At 54.8% G+C, this 18,595-nt stretch overlaps 1 protein-coding gene across 1 annotated transcript in view; it reads left to right on the forward strand.

The window, feature by feature from the left end:
• The first annotated feature begins 1,324 nt into the window (after positions 1-1,324).
• TMLHE (trimethyllysine hydroxylase, epsilon) overlaps positions 1,325-18,595 on the forward strand; it is a 154,278-nt gene continuing 137,007 nt past the window's right edge. The window contains exon 1 of the mRNA XM_069212136.1: positions 1,325-1,438. The gene's annotated coding sequence lies outside the window, so the exon portion shown is untranslated. The remainder of the gene's footprint in view (positions 1,439-18,595) is intronic.

The raw sequence follows: 18,595 nt of genomic DNA on the forward strand, positions 1-18,595 counted from the left end.
CTGTTTAGAGTTTGATGTGACGGGAGGATGCTTGACACCAGTGAGCCAGGTCATGGCATAGGCCGCATTCCACACTTTATGAGTTTCGGTTTCTGGACAATGCAGTTGTAAGTTCCTTTTGGAGCGTCATTTATCTGACTGCTGGTGTTTCACCGCATGATAGATTGCATACATTTGAAACTGTGCTGTATTGAATTGTCAGAAGCTTCAGTGTTATAGAAGTGACTTCATGAGCAGACATTTTCCAGAAGACTTCAGTTTACAGCACTCGTAAAAAAAAATAAAAAAAAATCCTTCTTTTGTTTCTGTTTCTTTCCTTTCGTTGATTTCTTCTTCGTTTTCTTACTTTTATTCCTGCTTTTCTTTTTATTTCATTCTTTCCTTCCTTTTTGTTTCTTTCCTTCTTTTGCTCTTTTTTTTATTTCTTTCCTTCTTTCATTTTTTTTATTTATTTCCCTCTTTCTTTCTCAAAGGTAAGAGGTGGCACATAATCACACAAGTGTTGTTAGCCAAGAGCTTCTGTTTTTACTAAGATTCTGCATGTAACTTATTCACTTGTGGGGATTTACAGCCACGTCATGCATGTGTCTGGCTGTGCCAGGCAGATTGTTCTGCAGCCCCCTCGAGCATGCATCATGGAGCAAGCTGGCAGCTCTCTGCAGCCACTGGCTCCAGCAGGGATCGTGGCCTGCTGCCCTTTCCCAAGGAGCACGTGCACACTAGGTATCCCCTTCAGTGCCAGGGACTGCTGCGGGCACCTGTGCTTTTTGAGAACAAAAATATTTTTGCCTTGAGTCATTTTTTTAATGACAGGCAAGCAGAAGCTGTCCAAACAATGAGGTTTTGGTTTTGCAAGGGACGGTTGGGGAGAAGGTGCATCCACGCTGGATCTCTCTACAAGCGTCTGCAGCTGGTGTGCGGCTTACCCGCCCTGAATACACTTTATTTTATGTGTTTACCGTACTGCCAACAATGCAGTCCCGTGAGAGCTCTTTTTGGGAGGGGGGGGGGGGGTTCGTGCTTGTCACGCAAACGGCGTGACTCCCAGAGTACCACCGGCCCTGGGGGGCTTTAAGTTAGCATCACTACAAACCCCCCCGCTAGCGCCGCCTTACACTGGTCACCCCGGGACGAGATATCAGCGCCCCCAGGGTACCATCAGTAAACTTAGTACCCCATGGCAAAATGCCGGTGCCCCGGGGGTACGGTCTGTGAACACGGTACCCCAGTCATGAGGTGCCGGTGCCCCAGGGGGACTGTCCATCTCCCCGTGCCATTACAGTGAGTTCTGCTGTGCGCTGCCTCCTTTCAATATGGCGCCGGTGGGTCCGCTGCTTCCCTATCCAAGATGGCGGCCCTTGCGGGGTGCTTCTGCCAACTCTGCACAGCGGAGACGGCGTAGCCGCGAGCCCGGGACTTCCGGCTGCAGCAGCGCGAGGTGAGCGGGGTTTATACTGGGGGGACAGGGGAGGCCGGACCCCGGCCCAGCCCTCCCTTCACCAGGGGGCAACTTTGATTCTTTCTTGTACCAGTGATATTTTCTACCCACTCATGCTCTGGGTTACTTTGTATCCACTCGCTGGAATACTGTGCATTCACTTACCCCAGGGATACTGTGCATACGCTCACTGCCTGGGATACTGTGCATCCACCCCCTGGGATACTGTGCATCCACTCACCCCCTGGGATACTGTGCATCCACTCACCCCCTGGGATACTGTGCATCCGCTCACCCCCTGGGATACTGTGCATCCGCTCACCCCCTGGGATACTGTGCATCCACTCACCCCCTGGGATACTGTGCATCCGCTCACCCCCTGGGATACTGTGCATCCGCTCACCCCCTGGGATACTGTGCATCCACTCACCCCCTGGGATACTGTGCATCCACCCCCTGGGATACTGTGCATCCACCCCCTGGGATACTGTGCATCCACTCACCCCCTGGGATACTGTGCATCCACCCCCTGGGATACTGTGCATCCACTCACCCCCTGGGGATACTGTGCATCCGCTCACCCACTGGGGATACTGTGCATCCGCTCACCCCCTGGGATACTGTGCATCCACTCACCCCCTGGGATACTGTGCATCCGCTCACCCCCTGGGATACTGTGCATCCACTCACCCCCTGGGATACTGTGCATCCACCCCCTGGGATACTGTGCATCCGCTCACCCACTGGGGATACTGTGCATCCGCTCACCCCCTGGGATACTGTGCATCCGCTCACCCCCTGGGATACTGTGCATCCGCTCACCCCCTGGGGATACTGTGCATCCGCTCACCCACTGGGGATACTGTGCATCCGCTCACCCCCTGGGATACTGTGCATCCGCTCACCCACTGGGATACTGTGCATCCGCTCACCCCCTGGGATACTGTGCATCCGCTCACCCCCTGGGATACTGTGCATCCGCTCACCCCCTGGGATACTGTGCATCCGCTCACCCCCTGGGATACTGTGCATCCGCTCACCCCCTGGGATACTGTGCATCCGCTCACCCCCTGGGATACTGTGCATCCGCTCACCCCCTGGGATACTGTGCATCCGCTCACCCCCTGGGATACTGTGCATCCGCTCACCCCCTGGGATACTGTGCATCCGCTCACCCCCTGGGGATACTGTGCATCCGCTCACCCCCTGGGATACTGTGCATCCGCTCACCCCCTGGGATACTGTGCATCCACTCACCCCCTGGGATACTGTGCATCCACCCCCTGGGATACTGTGCATCCACTCACTCCCTGGGATACTGTGCATCCGCTCACCCCCTGGGATACTGTGCATCCGCTCACCCCCTGGGATACTGTGCATCCGCTCACCCCCTGGGATACTGTGCATCCGCTCACCCCCTGGGATACTGTGCATCCGCTCACCCCCTGGGATACTGTGCATCCGCTCACCCCCTGGGATACTGTGCATCCGCTCACCCCCTGGGATACTGTGCATCCGCTCACCCCCTGGGATACTGTGCATCCGCTCACCCCCTGGGATACTGTGCATCCGCTCACCCCCTGGGATACTGTGCATCCGCTCACTCCCTGGGATACTGTGCATCCGCTCACCCCCTGGGATACTGTGCATCCGCTCACCCCCTGGGATACTGTGCATCCGCTCACCCCCTGGGATACTGTGCATCCGCTCACCCCCTGGGATACTGTGCATCCGCTCACCCCCTGGGATACTGTACATCCGCTCACTCCCTGGGATACTGTGCACCCACTCACTCCCTGGGATACTGTGCACCCACTCACCCCCTGGGATACTGTACATCCACTCACCCCCTGGGATACTGTGCACCCACTCACTCCCTGGGATACTGTGCATCCGCTCACCCCCTGGGATACTGTGCATCCGCTCACCCCCTGGGATACTGTGCATCTACCCCCCGGGATACTGTGCATCCGCTCACCCCCCGGGATACTGTGCATCCACTCACCCCGGGGGATACTGTGCATACGCTCACTGCCTGGGATACTGTGCATCCACTCACTCCCTGGGATACTGTGCACCCACTCACCCCCTGGGATACTGTGCACCCGCTCACCCCCTGGGATACTGTGCATCCGCTCACCCCCTGGGATACTGTGCATCCGCTCACCCCCTGGGATACTGTGCATCCACTCACCCCCAGGGATACTGTGCATCTACCCCCCGGGATACTGTGCATCCGCTCACCCCCTGGGATACTGTGCATCCGCTCACCCCCTGGGATACTGTGCACCCGCTCACTCCCTGGGATACTGTGCACCCGCTCACTCCCTGGGATACTGTACACCCGCTCACCCCCTGGGATACTGTGCATCCGCTCACCCCCTGGGATACTGTGCATCCGCTCACCCCCTGGGATACTGTGCATCCGCTCACCCCCTGGGATACTGTGCATCCGCTCACCCCCTGGGATACTGTGCATCCACTCACCCCCTGGGATACTGTGCATCCACCCCCTGGGATACTGTGCATTCACTTACCCAAGGGATACTGTGCATCCGCTCACTGCCTGATATACTGTGCATCCAATCCGGGGCTCCTGTGCATCCGCTCACCCCCTGGCATACTGTTCATCCACCCCCTGGGATACTGTGCATCCACTCACCCCCTGGGATACTGTGCATTCACTTACCCCTGGGATACTGTGCATCCGCTCACTGCCTGATATACTGTGCATCCGCTCACTCCGTGGGATACTGTGCATCCACTCACCCCCTGGGATACTGTGCATCCACTCACCCCCTGGCATACTGTGCATCCGCTCACCCCCTGGGATACTGTGCATCCGCTCACCCCCTGGGATACTGTGCATCCACTCACTCCCTGGGATACTGTGCACCCACTCACTCCCTGGGATACTGTGCACCCACTCACCCCCTGGGATACTGTGCATCCGCTCACCCCCTGGGATACTGTGCATCTACCCCCCGGGATACTGTGCATCCGCTCACCCCCCGGGATACTGTGCATCCGCTCACCCACTGGGGATACTGTGCATCCGCTCAACCCCCTGATATACTGTGCATCCGCTCACCCCCGGGGATACTGTGCATCCACCCCCTGGGATACTGTGCATCCACACACCCCAGGAATACTGTGCATCCACTCACCCCCAGGGATACTGTGCATCCACTCACCCCCTGGGATACTGTGCATCCATTCACCCCTGGGATACTGTGCATCCACTCACTCCCTGGGATACTGTGCACCTGTAGGAAAGTACCATCTTGCCTGGCATGTTACCCCCATTTTTCACTGTATATATGTTGTTTTAGTTGTATGTGTCACTGGGACCCTGGTAACCCAGGGCCCCAGTGCTCATAAGTGTGCCTGAATGTGTTACCTGTGTAATGACTAACTGTCTCACTGAGGCTCTGCTAATCAGAACCTCAGTGGTTATGCTCTCTCATTTCTTTCCAAATTGTCACTAACAGGCTAGTGACCATTTTTACCAATTTACATTGGCTTACTGGAACACCCTTATAATTCCCTAGTATATGGTACTGAGGTACCCAGGGTATTGGGGTTCCAGGAGATCCCTATGGGCTGCAGCATTTCTTTTGCCACCCATAGGGAGCTCTGACAATTCTTACACAGGCCTGCCACTGCAGCCTGAGTGAAATAACGTCCACGTTATTTCACAGCCATTTTACACTGCACTTAAGTAACTTATAAGTCACCTATATGTCTAACCTTTACCTGGTAAAGGTTAGGTGCAAAGTTACTTAGTGTGAGGGCACCCTGGCACTAGCCAAGGTGCCCCCACATTGTTCAGAGCCAATTCCCTGAACTTTGTGAGTGCGGGGACACCATTACACGCGTGCACTACATATAGGTCACTACCTATATGTAGCTTCACAATGGTAACTCCGAATATGGCCATGTAACATGTCTATGATCATGGAATTGCCCCCTCTATGCCATCCTGGCATAGTTGGCACAATCCCATGATCCCAGTGGTCTGTAGCACAGACCCTGGTACTGCCAAACTGCCCTTCCTGGGGTTTCACTGCAGCTGCTGCTGCTGCCAACCCCTCAGACAGGCATCTGCCCTCCTGGGGTCCAGCCAGGCCTGGCCCAGGATGGCAGAACAAAGAACTTCCTCTGAGAGAGGGTGTGACACCCTCTCCCTTTGGAAAATGGTGTGAAGGCAGGTGAGGAGTAGCCTCCCCCAGCCTCTGGAAATGCTTTGTTGGGCACAGAGGTGCCCAATTCTGCATAAGCCAGTCTACACCGGTTCAGGGGACCCCTTAGCCCTGCTCTGGCGCGAAACTGGACAAAGGAAAGGGGAGTGACCACTCCCCTGACCTGCACCTCCCCTGGGAGGTGTCCAGAGCTCCTCCAGTGTGCTCCAGACCTCTGCCATCTTGGAAACAGAGGTGCTGCTGGCACACTAGACTGCTCTGAGTGGCCAGTGCCACCAGGTGACGTCAGAGACTCCTTCTGATAGGCTCCTTCAGGTGTTAGTAGCCTATCCTCTCTCCTAAGTAGCCAAACCCTCTTTTCTGGCTATTTAGGGTCTCTGTCTCTGGGGAAACTTTAGATAACGAATGCATGAGCTCAGCCGAGTTCCTCTGCATCTCTCTCTTCACCTTCTGATAAGGAATCGACTGCTGACCGCGCTGGAAGCCTGCAAACCTGCAACATAGTAGCAAAGACGACTACTGCAACTCTGTAACGCTGATCCTGCCGCCTTCTCGACTGTTTTCCTGCTTGTGCATGCTGTGGGGGTAGTCTGCCTCCTCTCTGCACCAGAAGCTCAGAAGAAATCTCCCGTGGGTCGACGGAATCTTCCCCCTGCAACCGCAGGCACCAAAAAGCTGCATTACCGGTCCCTTGGGTCTCCTCTCAGCACGACGAGCGAGGTCCCTCGAATCCAGCGACTCTGTCCAAGTGACCCGCACAGTCCAGTGACTCTTCAGTCCAAGTTTGGTGGAGGTAAGTCCTTGCCTCACCTCGCTGGGCTGCATTGCTGGGAACCGCGACTTTTGCAGCTACTCCGGCCCCTGTGCACTTCCGGCGGAAATCCTTTGTGCACAGCCAAGCCTGGGTCCATGGCACTCTAACCTGCATTGCACGACTTTCTAAGTTGGTCTCCGGCGACGTGGGACTCCTTTGTGCAACTTCGGCGAGCACCGTTTCACGCATCCTCGTAGTGCCTGTTTCTGGCACTTCTCCGGGTGCTACCTGCTTCAGAGAGGGCTCCTTGTCTTGCTCGACGTCCCCTCTCTCTGCTGGTCCAATTTGCGACCTCCTGGTCCCTCCTGGGCCTCAGCAGCGTCCAAAAACGCTAACCGCACGATTTGCAGCTTGCAAGGCTTGTTGGCATTCTTTCGGCGGGAAAACACTTCTGCACGACTCTCCAATGGCGAGAGGGATCCGTCCACCAAAGGGGAAGTCTCTAGCCCTTTTCGTTCCTGCAGAAACCTCAGCTTCTTCTGTCCAGTAGAAGCTTCTTTGCACCCGCAGCTGGCATTTCCTGGGCATTTGCCCATCTCCGACTTGCTTGTGACTTTTGGACTTGGTCCCCTTGTTCCACAGGTACCCTAGATTGGAAATCCACAGTTGTTGCATTGCTGGTTTGTGTCTTTCCTGCATTATTCCTCTAACACGACTTCTTTGTCCTTAGGGGAACTTTAGTGCACTTTGCACTCACTTTTTAGGGTCTTGGGGAGGGTTATTTTTCTAACTCTCACTATTTTCTAATAGTCCCAGCGACCCTCTACAAGGTCACATAGGTTTGGGGTCCATTCGTGGTTTGCATTCCACTTTTGGAGTATATGGTTTGTGTTGCCCCTATCCCTATGTTTCCCCATTGCATCCTATTGTAACTATACATTGATTGCACTGTTTTCTAAGACTATACTGCATATTTTTGCTATTGTGTATATATATCTTGTGTATATTTCCTATCCTCTCACTGAGGGTACACTCTAAGATACTTTGGCATATTGTCATAAAAATAAAGTACCTTTATTTTTAGTATAACTGTGTATTGTGTTTTCTTATGATATTGTGCATATGACACTAAGTGGTACTGTAGTAGCTTCACACGTCTCCTAGTTCAGCCTAAGCTGCTCTGCTAAGCTACCATTATCTATCAGCCTAAACTGCTAGACACCCTATACACTAATAAGGGATAACTGGGCCTGGTGCAAGGTGCAAGTACCCCTTGGTACTCACTACAAGCCAGTCCAGCCTCCTACAGCACCCACTCACCCCCTGGGATACTGTGCATCCACTCACCCCCAGGGATACTGTGCATCTACCCCCCGGGATACTGTGCATCCGCTCACCCCCTGGGATACTGTGCATCCACTCACTCCCTGGGATACTGTGCATCCACTCACTCCCTGGGATACTGTGCACCCACTCACCCCCTGGGATACTGTGCATCCGCTCACCCCCTGGGATACTGTGCATCCACTCACCCCGGGGGATACTGTGCATCCACTCACCCCCTGGGATACTGTGCATCCGCTCACCCCCTGGGATACTGTGCATCCACTCACTCCCTGGAATACTGTGATACTGTGCATCCACTCACTCCCTGGAATACTGTGCACCCACTCACTCCCTGGGCTTCTGTGCATCCACTCACCCCTGGGATACTGTGCATCCACCCCCTGGGATACTGTGCATCTACTCACCCCCTGGGATACTGTGCATCTACTCACCCCCTGGGCTTCTGTGCATCCACTCACCCCTGGGATACTGTGCATCCACCCCCTGATATACTGTGCATCCATCCACCCCCTGGGATACTGTGCATCAACCCCCTGATATACTGTGCATCCGCTCACCCCCGGGGATACTGTGCATCCACCCCCTGGGATACTGTGCATCCACACACCCCAGGAATACTGTGCATCCATCCACCCCCAGGGATACTGTGCATCCACTCACCCCCTGGGATACTGTGCATCCATTCACCCCTGGGATACTGTGCATCCATTCACCCCTGGGATACTGTGCATCCACTCACCCCCTGGGATACTCTGCATCCATTCACCCCCAGGGATACTGTGCATCCACCCCCAGCGCTACTGTGCATCTACCCCTGGGATACTGTGCATCCGCTCACCCCCTGGGATACTGTGCATCCACTCACTCCCTGGGATACTGTGCATCCACTCACTCCCTGGGATACTGTGCATCCACTCACTCCCTGGGATACTGTGCATCCATTCACCCCTGGGATACTGTGCATCCATTCACCCCTGGGATACTGTGCATCCATTCACCCCTGGGATACTGTGCATCCACTCACCCTTTGGGATACTCTGCATCCATTCACCCCCAGGTATACTGTGCATCCACCCCCAGCGCTACTGTGCATCTACCCCCTGGGATACTGTGCATCCGCTCACCCCCTGGGATACTGTGCATCCACTCACTCCCTGGGATACTGTGCATCCACTCACTCCCTGGGATACTGTGCATCCACTCACTCCCTGGGATACTGTGCACCCACTCACCCCCTGGGATACTGTGCATCCACTCACCCCCTGGGATACTGTGCATCCGCTCACCCCCTGGGATACTGTGCATCCGCTCACTCCCTGGGATACTGTGCATCCGCTCACTCCCTGGAATACTGTGCACCCACTCACTCCCTGGGCTTCTGTGCATCCACTCACCCCTGGGATACTGTGCATCCACCCCCCGGGATACTGTGCATTTACTCACCCCCTGGGATACTGTGCATTCACTCACCCCCTGGGATACTGTGCATCTACTCACCCCCTGGGATACTGTGCATCTACTCACCCCCTGGGCTTCTGTACATCCACTCACCCCTGGGATACTGTGCATCCACCCCCTGATATACTGTGCATCCATCCACCCCCTGATATACTGTGCATCCATCCACCCCCTGGGATACTGTGCATCTACCCCCGGGATACTGTGCATCCACTCACTCCCTGGAATACTGTGCACCCACTCACTCCCTGGGCTTCTGTGCATCCACTCACCCCTGGGATACTGTGCATCCACCCCCCGGGATACTGTGCATTTACTCACCCCCTGGGATACTGTGCATTCACTCACCCCCTGGGATACTGTGCATCTACTCACCCCCTGGGCTTCTGTGCATCCACTCACCCCTGGGATACTGTGCATCCACCCCCTGATATACTGTGCATCCACTCACCCCCAGGGATACTGTGCATCTACCCCCGGGATACTGTGCATCCGCTCACCCCCTGGGATACTGTGCATCCACTCACTCCCTGGGATACTGTGCATCCACTCACTCCCTGGGATACTGTGCACCCACTCACCCCCTGGGATACTGTGCATCCGCTCACCCCCTGGGATACTGTGCATCCACTCACCCCGGGGGATACTGTGCATCCACTCACCCCCTGGGATACTGTGCATCCACTCACCCCCTGGGATACTGTGCATCCGCTCACCCCCTGGGATACTGTGCATCCACTCACTCCCTGGGATACTGTGCATCCACTCACTCCCTGGAATACTGTGCACCCACTCACTCCCTGGGCTTCTGTGCATCCACTCACCCCTGGGATACTGTGCATCCACCCCCTGGGATACTGTGCATTCACTCACCCCCTGGGATACTGTGCATCTACTCACCCCCTGGGTTTCTGTGCATCCACTCACCCCTGGGATACTGTGCATCCACCCCCTGATATACTGTGCATCCATCCACCCCCTGGGATACTGTGCATCAACCCCCTGATATACTGTGCATCCGCTCACCCCCGGGGATACTGTGCATCCACCCGTTGGGATACTGTGCATCCACACACCCCAGGAATACTGTGCATCCATCCACCCCCAGGGATACTGTGCATCCACTCACCCCCTGGGATACTGTGCATCCACTCACCCCCTGGGATACTGTGCATCCATTCACCCCTGGGATACTGTGCATCCATTCACCCCTGGGATACTGTGCATCCACTCACCCCCTGGGATACTCTGCATCCATTCACCCCCAGGGATACTGTGCATCCACCCCCAGCGCTACTGTGCATCCACCCCCAGCGCTACTGTGCATCTACCCCCTGGGATACTGTGCATCCGCTCACCCCCTGGGATACTGTGCATCCACTCACTCCCTGGGATACTGTGCATCCACTCACTCCCTGGGATACTGTGCACCCACTCACCCCCTGGGATACTGTGCATCCACTCACCCCCTGGGATACTGTGCATCCGCTCACCCCCTGGGATACTGTGCATCCGCTCACTCCCTGGGATACTGTGCATCCACTCACTCCCTGGAATACTGTGCACCCACTCACTCCCTGGGCTTCTGTGCATCCACTCACCCCTGGGATACTGTGCATCCACCCCCCGGGATACTGTGCATTTACTCACCCCCTGGGATACTGTGCATTCACTCACCCCCTGGGATACTGTGCATCTACTCACCCCCTGGGCTTCTGTGCATCCACTCACCCCTGGGATACTGTGCATCCACCCCCTGATATACTGTGCATCCATCCACCCCCTGGGATACTGTGCATCAACCCCCTGATATACTGTGCATCCGCTCACCCCCGGGGATACTGTGCATCCACCCCCTGGGATACTGTGCATCCACACACCCCAGGGATACTGTGCATCCATCCACCCCCAGGGATACTGTGCATCCGCTCACTGCCTGGGATACTGTGCATCCATCCACCCCCAGGGATACTGTGCATCCACACACCCCAGGGATACTGTGCATCCACTCACCCCCTGGGATACTGTGCATCCGCTCACTCCGTGGGATACTGTGCATCCACTCACCCCTGGGATACTGTGCATCCACTCATCCCTGGGATACTGTGCATCCGCTCACCCCCTGGGATACTGTGCATCCGCTCACCCCCTGGGATACTGTGCATCCACTCACTCCCTGGGATACTGTGCACCCACTCACTCCCTGGGCTTCTGTGCATCCACTCACCCCTGGGGTACTGTGCATCCACCCCCTGGGGTACTGTGCATCCACCCCCTGGGATACTGTGCATCCACCCCCTGGGATACTGTGCATCCATCCACCCCCTGGGATACTGTGCATCAACCCCCTGATATACTGTGCATCCGCTCACCCCCGGGGATACTGTGCATCCACCCCCTGGGATACTGTGCATCCACACACCCCAGGGATACTGTGCATCCATCCACCCCCAGGGATACTGTGCATCCGCTCACTGCCTGGGATACTGTGCATCCATCCACCCCCAGGGATACTGTGCATCCACACACCCCAGGGATACTGTGCATCCACACACCCCAGGGATACTGTGCATCCGCTCACCCCCTGGGATACTGTGCATCCACTCACCCCCTGGGATACTGAGCATCCGCTCACTCCGTGGGATACTGTGCATCCACTCACCCCTGGGATACTGTGCATCCACTCACCCCCGGGATACTGTGCATCCACCCCCTGGGATACTGTGCATCCATCCACCCCCTGGGATACTGTGCATCAACCCCCTGATATACTGTGCATCCATCCACCCCCTGGGATACTGTGCATCCACTCACCCCCTGGGATACTGTGCATTCACTCACCCCTGGGATACTGTGCATCCATCCACCCCCTGGGATACTGTGCATCCATCCACCCCCTGGGATACTGTGCATCCATCCACCCCCTGGGATACTGTGCATCCACTCACCCCCTTGGATACTGTGCATCCACTCACCCCCTGGGATACTGTGCATCCACTCACCCCCTGGGATACTGTGCATCCACCCCCTGGGATACTGTGCATCCGCTCACTCCCTGAGATACTGTGCATCCACTCTTAGTGCTACTGTACATCTACCCCCTGGGATACTGTGCATCCACCCCCTGGGATACTGTGCATTCACTCACCCCAGGGATACTGTGCATCCACCCCCTGGGATACTGTGCATCCATCCACCCCCTGAGATACTGTGCATCCATCCACCCCCTGGGATACTGTACATCCATCCACCCCCTGGGATACTGTACATCCATCCACCCCCTGGGATACTGTGCATCCGCTCACTCCCTGGGATACTGTGCATCCACTCTTAGTGCTACTGTGCATCCACCCCCTGGGATACTGTGCATTCACTCACCCCAGGGATACTGTGCATCCATCCTCCCCCTGGGATACTGTGCATCCACTCACCCCTGGGATACTGTGCATCCACTCACTCCCTGGAATACTGTGCACCCACTCACCCCCTGGGCTTCTGTGCATCCACTCACCCCTGGGATACTGTGCATCCACCCCCTGATATACTGTCCATCCACCCCCTGATATACTGTGCATCCGCTCACCCCTGGGATACTGTGCATCCACCCCCTGGGATACTGTGCATCCACCCCCTGGGATACTGTGCATCCACCCCCTGGGATTCTGTGCATCCACCCCCTGGGATTCTGTGCATCCACCCCCTGGGATACTGTGCATCCACCCCCTGGAATTCTGTGCATGCACTCACCCCCTAGGATACTGTGCATCCACTCACCCCCTGGGATACTGTGCATCCACTCATCCCTGGGATACTGTGCATCCACTCATCCCTGGGATACTGTGCATCCACTCATATACTGGGCACCAATCATATACTGTGCATCCACTCACCCCCTGGGATACTGTGCATCCACTCATCCCTGGGATACTGTGCATCCACTCATCCCTGGGATACTGTGCATCCACTCATCCCCGGGAATACTGTGCATCCACTCACCCCCGGGGATACTGTGCATCCACTCACCCCCGGGGATACTGTGCATCCGCTCACTCCGTGGGATACTGTGCATCCACTCACCCCTGGGATACTGTGCATCCACTCACCCCCGGGATACTGTGCATCCACCCCCTGGGATACTGTGCATCCATCCACCCCCTGGGATACTGTTCATCCACCCCCTGATATACAGTGCATCCATCCACCCCCTGGGATACTGTGCATCCACTCACCTCTTGGGATACTGTGCATTCACTCTCCCCAGGGATACTGTGCATCCACCCCCTGGGATACTGTGCATCCATCCACCCCCGGGATACTGTGCATCCATCCACCCCCTGGGATACTGTGCATCCATCCACCCCCTGGGATATTGTGCAGCCACCCCCTTGGATACTGTGCATCCGCTCACTCCCTGGGATACTGTGCATCCACTCTTAGTGCTACTGTGCATCTACCCCCGGGATGCTGTGCATCCACCCCCTGGGATACTGTGCATTCACTCACCCCAGGGATACTGTGCATCCACCCCCTGGGATACTGTGCATCCATCCACCCCCTGGGATACTGTGCATCCATCCACCCCCTGGGATACTGTGCATTCATCCACCCCCTGGGATACTGTGCATCCACCCCCTGGGATACTGTGCATCCGCTCACTCCCTGGGATACTGTGCATCCACTCTTAGTGCTACTATGCATCTACCCCCTGGGATACTGTGCATCCACCCCCTGGGATACTGTGCATTCACGCACCCCAGGGATACTGTGCATCCATCCTCCCCCAGGGATACTGTGTATCCATCCTCCCCCTGGGATACTGTGCATCCACCCACCCCCTGGGATACTGTGCATCCATCCACCCCCTGGGATACTGTGCATCCACTCACCCCCTGGGATACTGTGCATCCACTCACCCCATGGGATACTGTGCATCCACTCACCCCCTGGGATACTGTACATCCACCCCCTGGGATACTGTGCATCCGCTCACTCCCTGAGATACTGTGCATCCACTCTTAGTGCTACTGTGCATCTGCCCCCTGGGATACTGTGCATCCACCCCCTGGGATACTGTGCATTCACTCACCCCAGGGATACTGTGCATCCACCCCCTGGGATACTGTGCATCCATCCACCCCCTGAGATACTGTGCATCCATCCACCCCCTGGGATACTGTGCATCCATCCACCCCCTGGGATACTGTACATCCATCCACCCCCTGGGATACTGTACATCCATCCACCCCCTGGGATACTGTGCATCCGCTCACTCCCTGGGATACTGTGCATCCACTCTTAGTGCTACTGTGCATCCACCCCCTGGGATACTGTGTGTAGGAAGTTGGCTCTGCATGTGCTATTTCAAAGTAAGGAATAGCATGCACAGAGTCCAAGGGTTCCCCTTAGAGGCAAAATAGTGGTAAAAATAGATAATACTAATGCTCTATTTTGTGGTAGTGTGGTCGAGCAGTAGGCTTATCCAAGGAGTAGTGTTAAGCATTTGTTGTACATACACATAGACAATAAATGAGGTACACACACTCAGAGACAAATCCAGCCAATAGGTTTTTATATAGAAAAATATCTTTTCTTAGTTTATTTTAAGAACCACAGGTTCAAATTCTACATGTAATAGCTCATTCGAAAGGTATTGCAGGTAAGTACTTTTAGGAACTTCAAATCATCAAAATTGCATGTATACTTTTCAAGTTATTGACAAATAGCTGTTTTAAAAGTGGACACTTAGTGCAATTTTCACAGTTCCTGGGGGAGGTAAGTTTTTGTTAGTTTTACCAGGTAAGTAGGACACTTACAGGGTTCAGTTCTTGGTCCAAGGTAGCCCACCGTTGGGGGTTCAGAGCAACCCCAAAGTCACCACACCAGCAGCTCAGGGCCGGTCAGGTGCAGAGTTCCAAGTGGTGCCCAAAACACATAGGCTAGAATGGAGAGAAGGGGGTGCCCCGGTTCCGGTCTGCTTGCAGGTAAGTACCCGCGTCTTCGGAGGGCAGACCAGGGGGGTTTTGTAGGGCACCGGGGGGGACACAGGTCCACACAGAAATTTCACCCTCAGCGGCGCGGGGGCGGCCGGGTGCAGTGTAGAAACAAGCGTCGGGTTCGCAATGTTAGTCTATGAGAGATCTCGGGATCGCTTCAGCGCTGCAGGCAGGCAAGGGGGGGGTTCCTCGGGGAAACCTCCACTTGGGCAAGGGAGAGGGGCTCCTGGGGGTCACTTCTCCAGTGAAAGTCCGGTCCTTCAGGTCCTGGGGGCTGCGGGTGCAGGGTCTCTCCCAGGCGTCGGGACTTTAGGTTCAAAGAGTCGCGGTCAGGGGAAGCCTCGGGATTCCCTCTGCAGGCGGCGCTGTGGGGGCTCAGGGGGGACAGGTTTTGGTACTCACAGAATCAGAGTAGTCCTGGGGTCCCTCCTGAGGTGTCGGATCGCCACCAGCCGAGTCGAGGTCGCCGGGTGCAGTGTTGCAAGTCTCACGCTTCTTGCGGGGAGCTTGCAGGGTTCTTTAAAGTTGCTGGAAACAAAGTTGCAGCTTTTCTTGGAGCAGGTCCGCTGTCCTCGGGAGTTTCTTGTCTTTTCGAAGCAGGGGCAGTCCTCAGTGGATGTCGAGGTCGCTGGTCCCTTCGGAAGGCGTCGCTGGAGCAGGATCTTTGGAAGGCAGGAGACAGGCCGGTGAGTTTCTGGAGCCAAGGCAGTTGTCGTCTTCTGGTCTTCCGCTGCAGGGGTTTTCAGCTGGGCAGTCCTTCTTCTTGTTGCAGGAAGCTAATTTTCTAGGGTTCAGGGTAGCCCTTAAATACTAAATTTAAGGGCGTGTTTAGGTCTGGGGGGTTAGTAGCCAATGGCTACTAGCCCTGAGGGTGGGTACACCCTCTTTGTGCCTCCTCCCAAGGGGAGGGGGTCACAATCCTAACCCTATTGGGGGAATCCTCCATCTGCAAGATGGAGGATTTCTAAAAGTTAGAGTCACTTCAGCTCAGGACACCTTAGGGGCTGTCCTGACTGGCCAGTGACTCCTCCTTGTTATTCTCATTATTTTCTCCGGCCTTGCCGCCAAAAGTGGGGCCTGGCCGGAGGGGGCGGGCAACTCCACTAGCTGGAGTGTCCTGCTGGGTTGGCACAAAGGAGGTGAGCCTTTGAGGCTCACCGCCAGGTGTGACAATTCCTGCCTGGGAGAGGTGTTAGCATCTCCACCCAGTGCAGGCTTTGTTACTGGCCTCAGAGTGACAAAGGCACTCTCCCCATGGGGCCAGCAACATGTCTCGGTTTGTGGCAGGCTGCTAGAACTAGTCAGCCTACACAGATAGTCGGTTAAGTTTCAGGGGGCACCTCTAAGGTGCCCTCTGTGGTGTATTTTACAATAAAATGTACACTGGCATCAGTGTGCATTTATTGTGCTGAGAAGTTTGATACCAAACTTCCCAGTTTTCAGTGTAGCCATTATGGTGCTGTGGAGTTCGTGTTTGACAAACTCCCAGACCATATACTCTTATGGCTACCCTGCACTTACAATGTCTAAGGTTTTGCTTAGACACTGTAGGGGTACCATGCTCATGCACTGGTACCCTCACCTATGGTATAGTGCACCCTGCCTTAGGGCTGTAAGGCCTGCTAGAGGGGTGTCTTACCTATACTGCATAGGCAGTGAGAGGCTGGCATGGCACCCTGAGGGGAGTGCCATGTCGACTTACTCGTTTTGTCCTCACTAGCACACACAAGCTGGCAAGCAGTGTGTCTGTGCTGAGTGAGAGGTCTCCAGGGTGGCATAAGACATGCTGCATCCCTTAGAGACCTTCCTTGGCATCAGGGCCCTTGGTACTAGAAGTACCAGTTACAAGGGACTTATCTGGATGCCAGGGTCTGCCAATTGTGGATACAAAAGTACAGGTTAGGGAAAGAACACTGGTGCTGGGGCCTGGTTAGCAGGCCTCAGCACACTTTCAATTGTAAACATAGCATCAGCAAAGGCAAAAAGTCAGGGGGCAACCATGCCAAGGAGGCATTTCCTTACACAACCCCCCCCCAAACGAAAGAGGATGAGACTAACCTTTCCCAAGAGAGTCTTCATTTTCTAAGTGGAAGAACCTGGAAAGGCCATCTGCATTGGCATGGGCAGTCCCAGGTCTGTGTTCCACTATAAAGTCCATTCCCTGTAGGGAGATGGACCACCTTAACAGTTTAGGATTTTCACCTTTCATTTGCATCAGCCATTTGAGAGGTCTGTGGTCGGTTTGAACTAGGAAGTGAGTCCCAAAGAGGTATGGTCTCAGCTTCTTCAGGGACCAAACCACAGCAAAGGCCTCCCTCTCAATGGCACTCCAACGCTGCTCCCTGGGGAGTAACCTCCTGCTAATGAAAGCAACAGGCTGGTCAAGGCCATCATCATTTGTTTGGGACAAAACTGCCCCTATCCCATGTTCAGAGGCATCAGTCTGCACAATGAACTGCTTAGAATAATCTGGAGCTTTGAGAACTGGTGCTGAGCACATTGCCTGTTTCAGGGTGTCAAAGGCCTGTTGGCATTCCACAGTCCAGTTTACTTTCTTGGGCATTTTCTTGGAGGTGAGTTCAGTGAGGGCTGTCACAATGGATCCATATCCCTTCACAAACCTCCTGTAATACCCAGTCAAGCCAAGGAATGCCCTGACTTGAGTCTGGGTTTTTGGAGCTACCCAGTCCAGAATAGTCTGGATCTTGGGTTGGAGTGGCTGAACTTGGCCTCCACCTACAAGGTGTCCCAAGTAAACCACAGTTCCCTGCCCTATCTGGCATTTGGATGCCTTGATAGAGAGGCCTGCAGATTGCAGAGCCTTCAAAACCTTCCTCAGGTGGACCAGGTGATCCTGCCAGGTGGAGCTAAAGACAGCAATATCATCAAGATAAGCTGTGCTAAAGGACTCCAAGCCAGAAAGGACTTGATTCACCAACCTTTGGAAGGTGGCAGGGGCATTCTTTAAACCAAAGGGCATAACAGTAAACTGATAATGCCCATCAGGTGTGGAGAATGCTGTCTTTTCTTTTGCTCCAGGTGCCATTTTTATTTGCCAGTACCCTGCTGTCAAGTCAAAGGTACTTAGAAATTTGGCAGCACCTAATTTATCAATGAGCTCATCAGCTCTTGGAATTGGATGGGCATCTGTCTTGGTGACAGAATTGAGCCCTCTGTAGTCCACACAAAACCTCATCTCTTTCTTTCCATCTTTGGTGTGAGGTTTGGGGACTAAGACCACTGGGCTAGCCCAGGGGCTGTCAGAGCGCTCAATTACTCCCAATTCCAGCATCTTGTGGACTTCCACCTTGATGCTTTCCTTAACATGGTCAGACTGTCTGAAGATTTTGTTCTTGACAGGCATGCTGTCTCCTGTGTCCACATCATGGGTACACAGGTGTGT

The sequence above is a fragment of the Pleurodeles waltl genome, chromosome 10 (assembly GCF_031143425.1).
Source record: "Pleurodeles waltl isolate 20211129_DDA chromosome 10, aPleWal1.hap1.20221129, whole genome shotgun sequence".
Lineage (NCBI taxonomy): Eukaryota > Metazoa > Chordata > Amphibia > Caudata > Salamandridae > Pleurodeles > Pleurodeles waltl.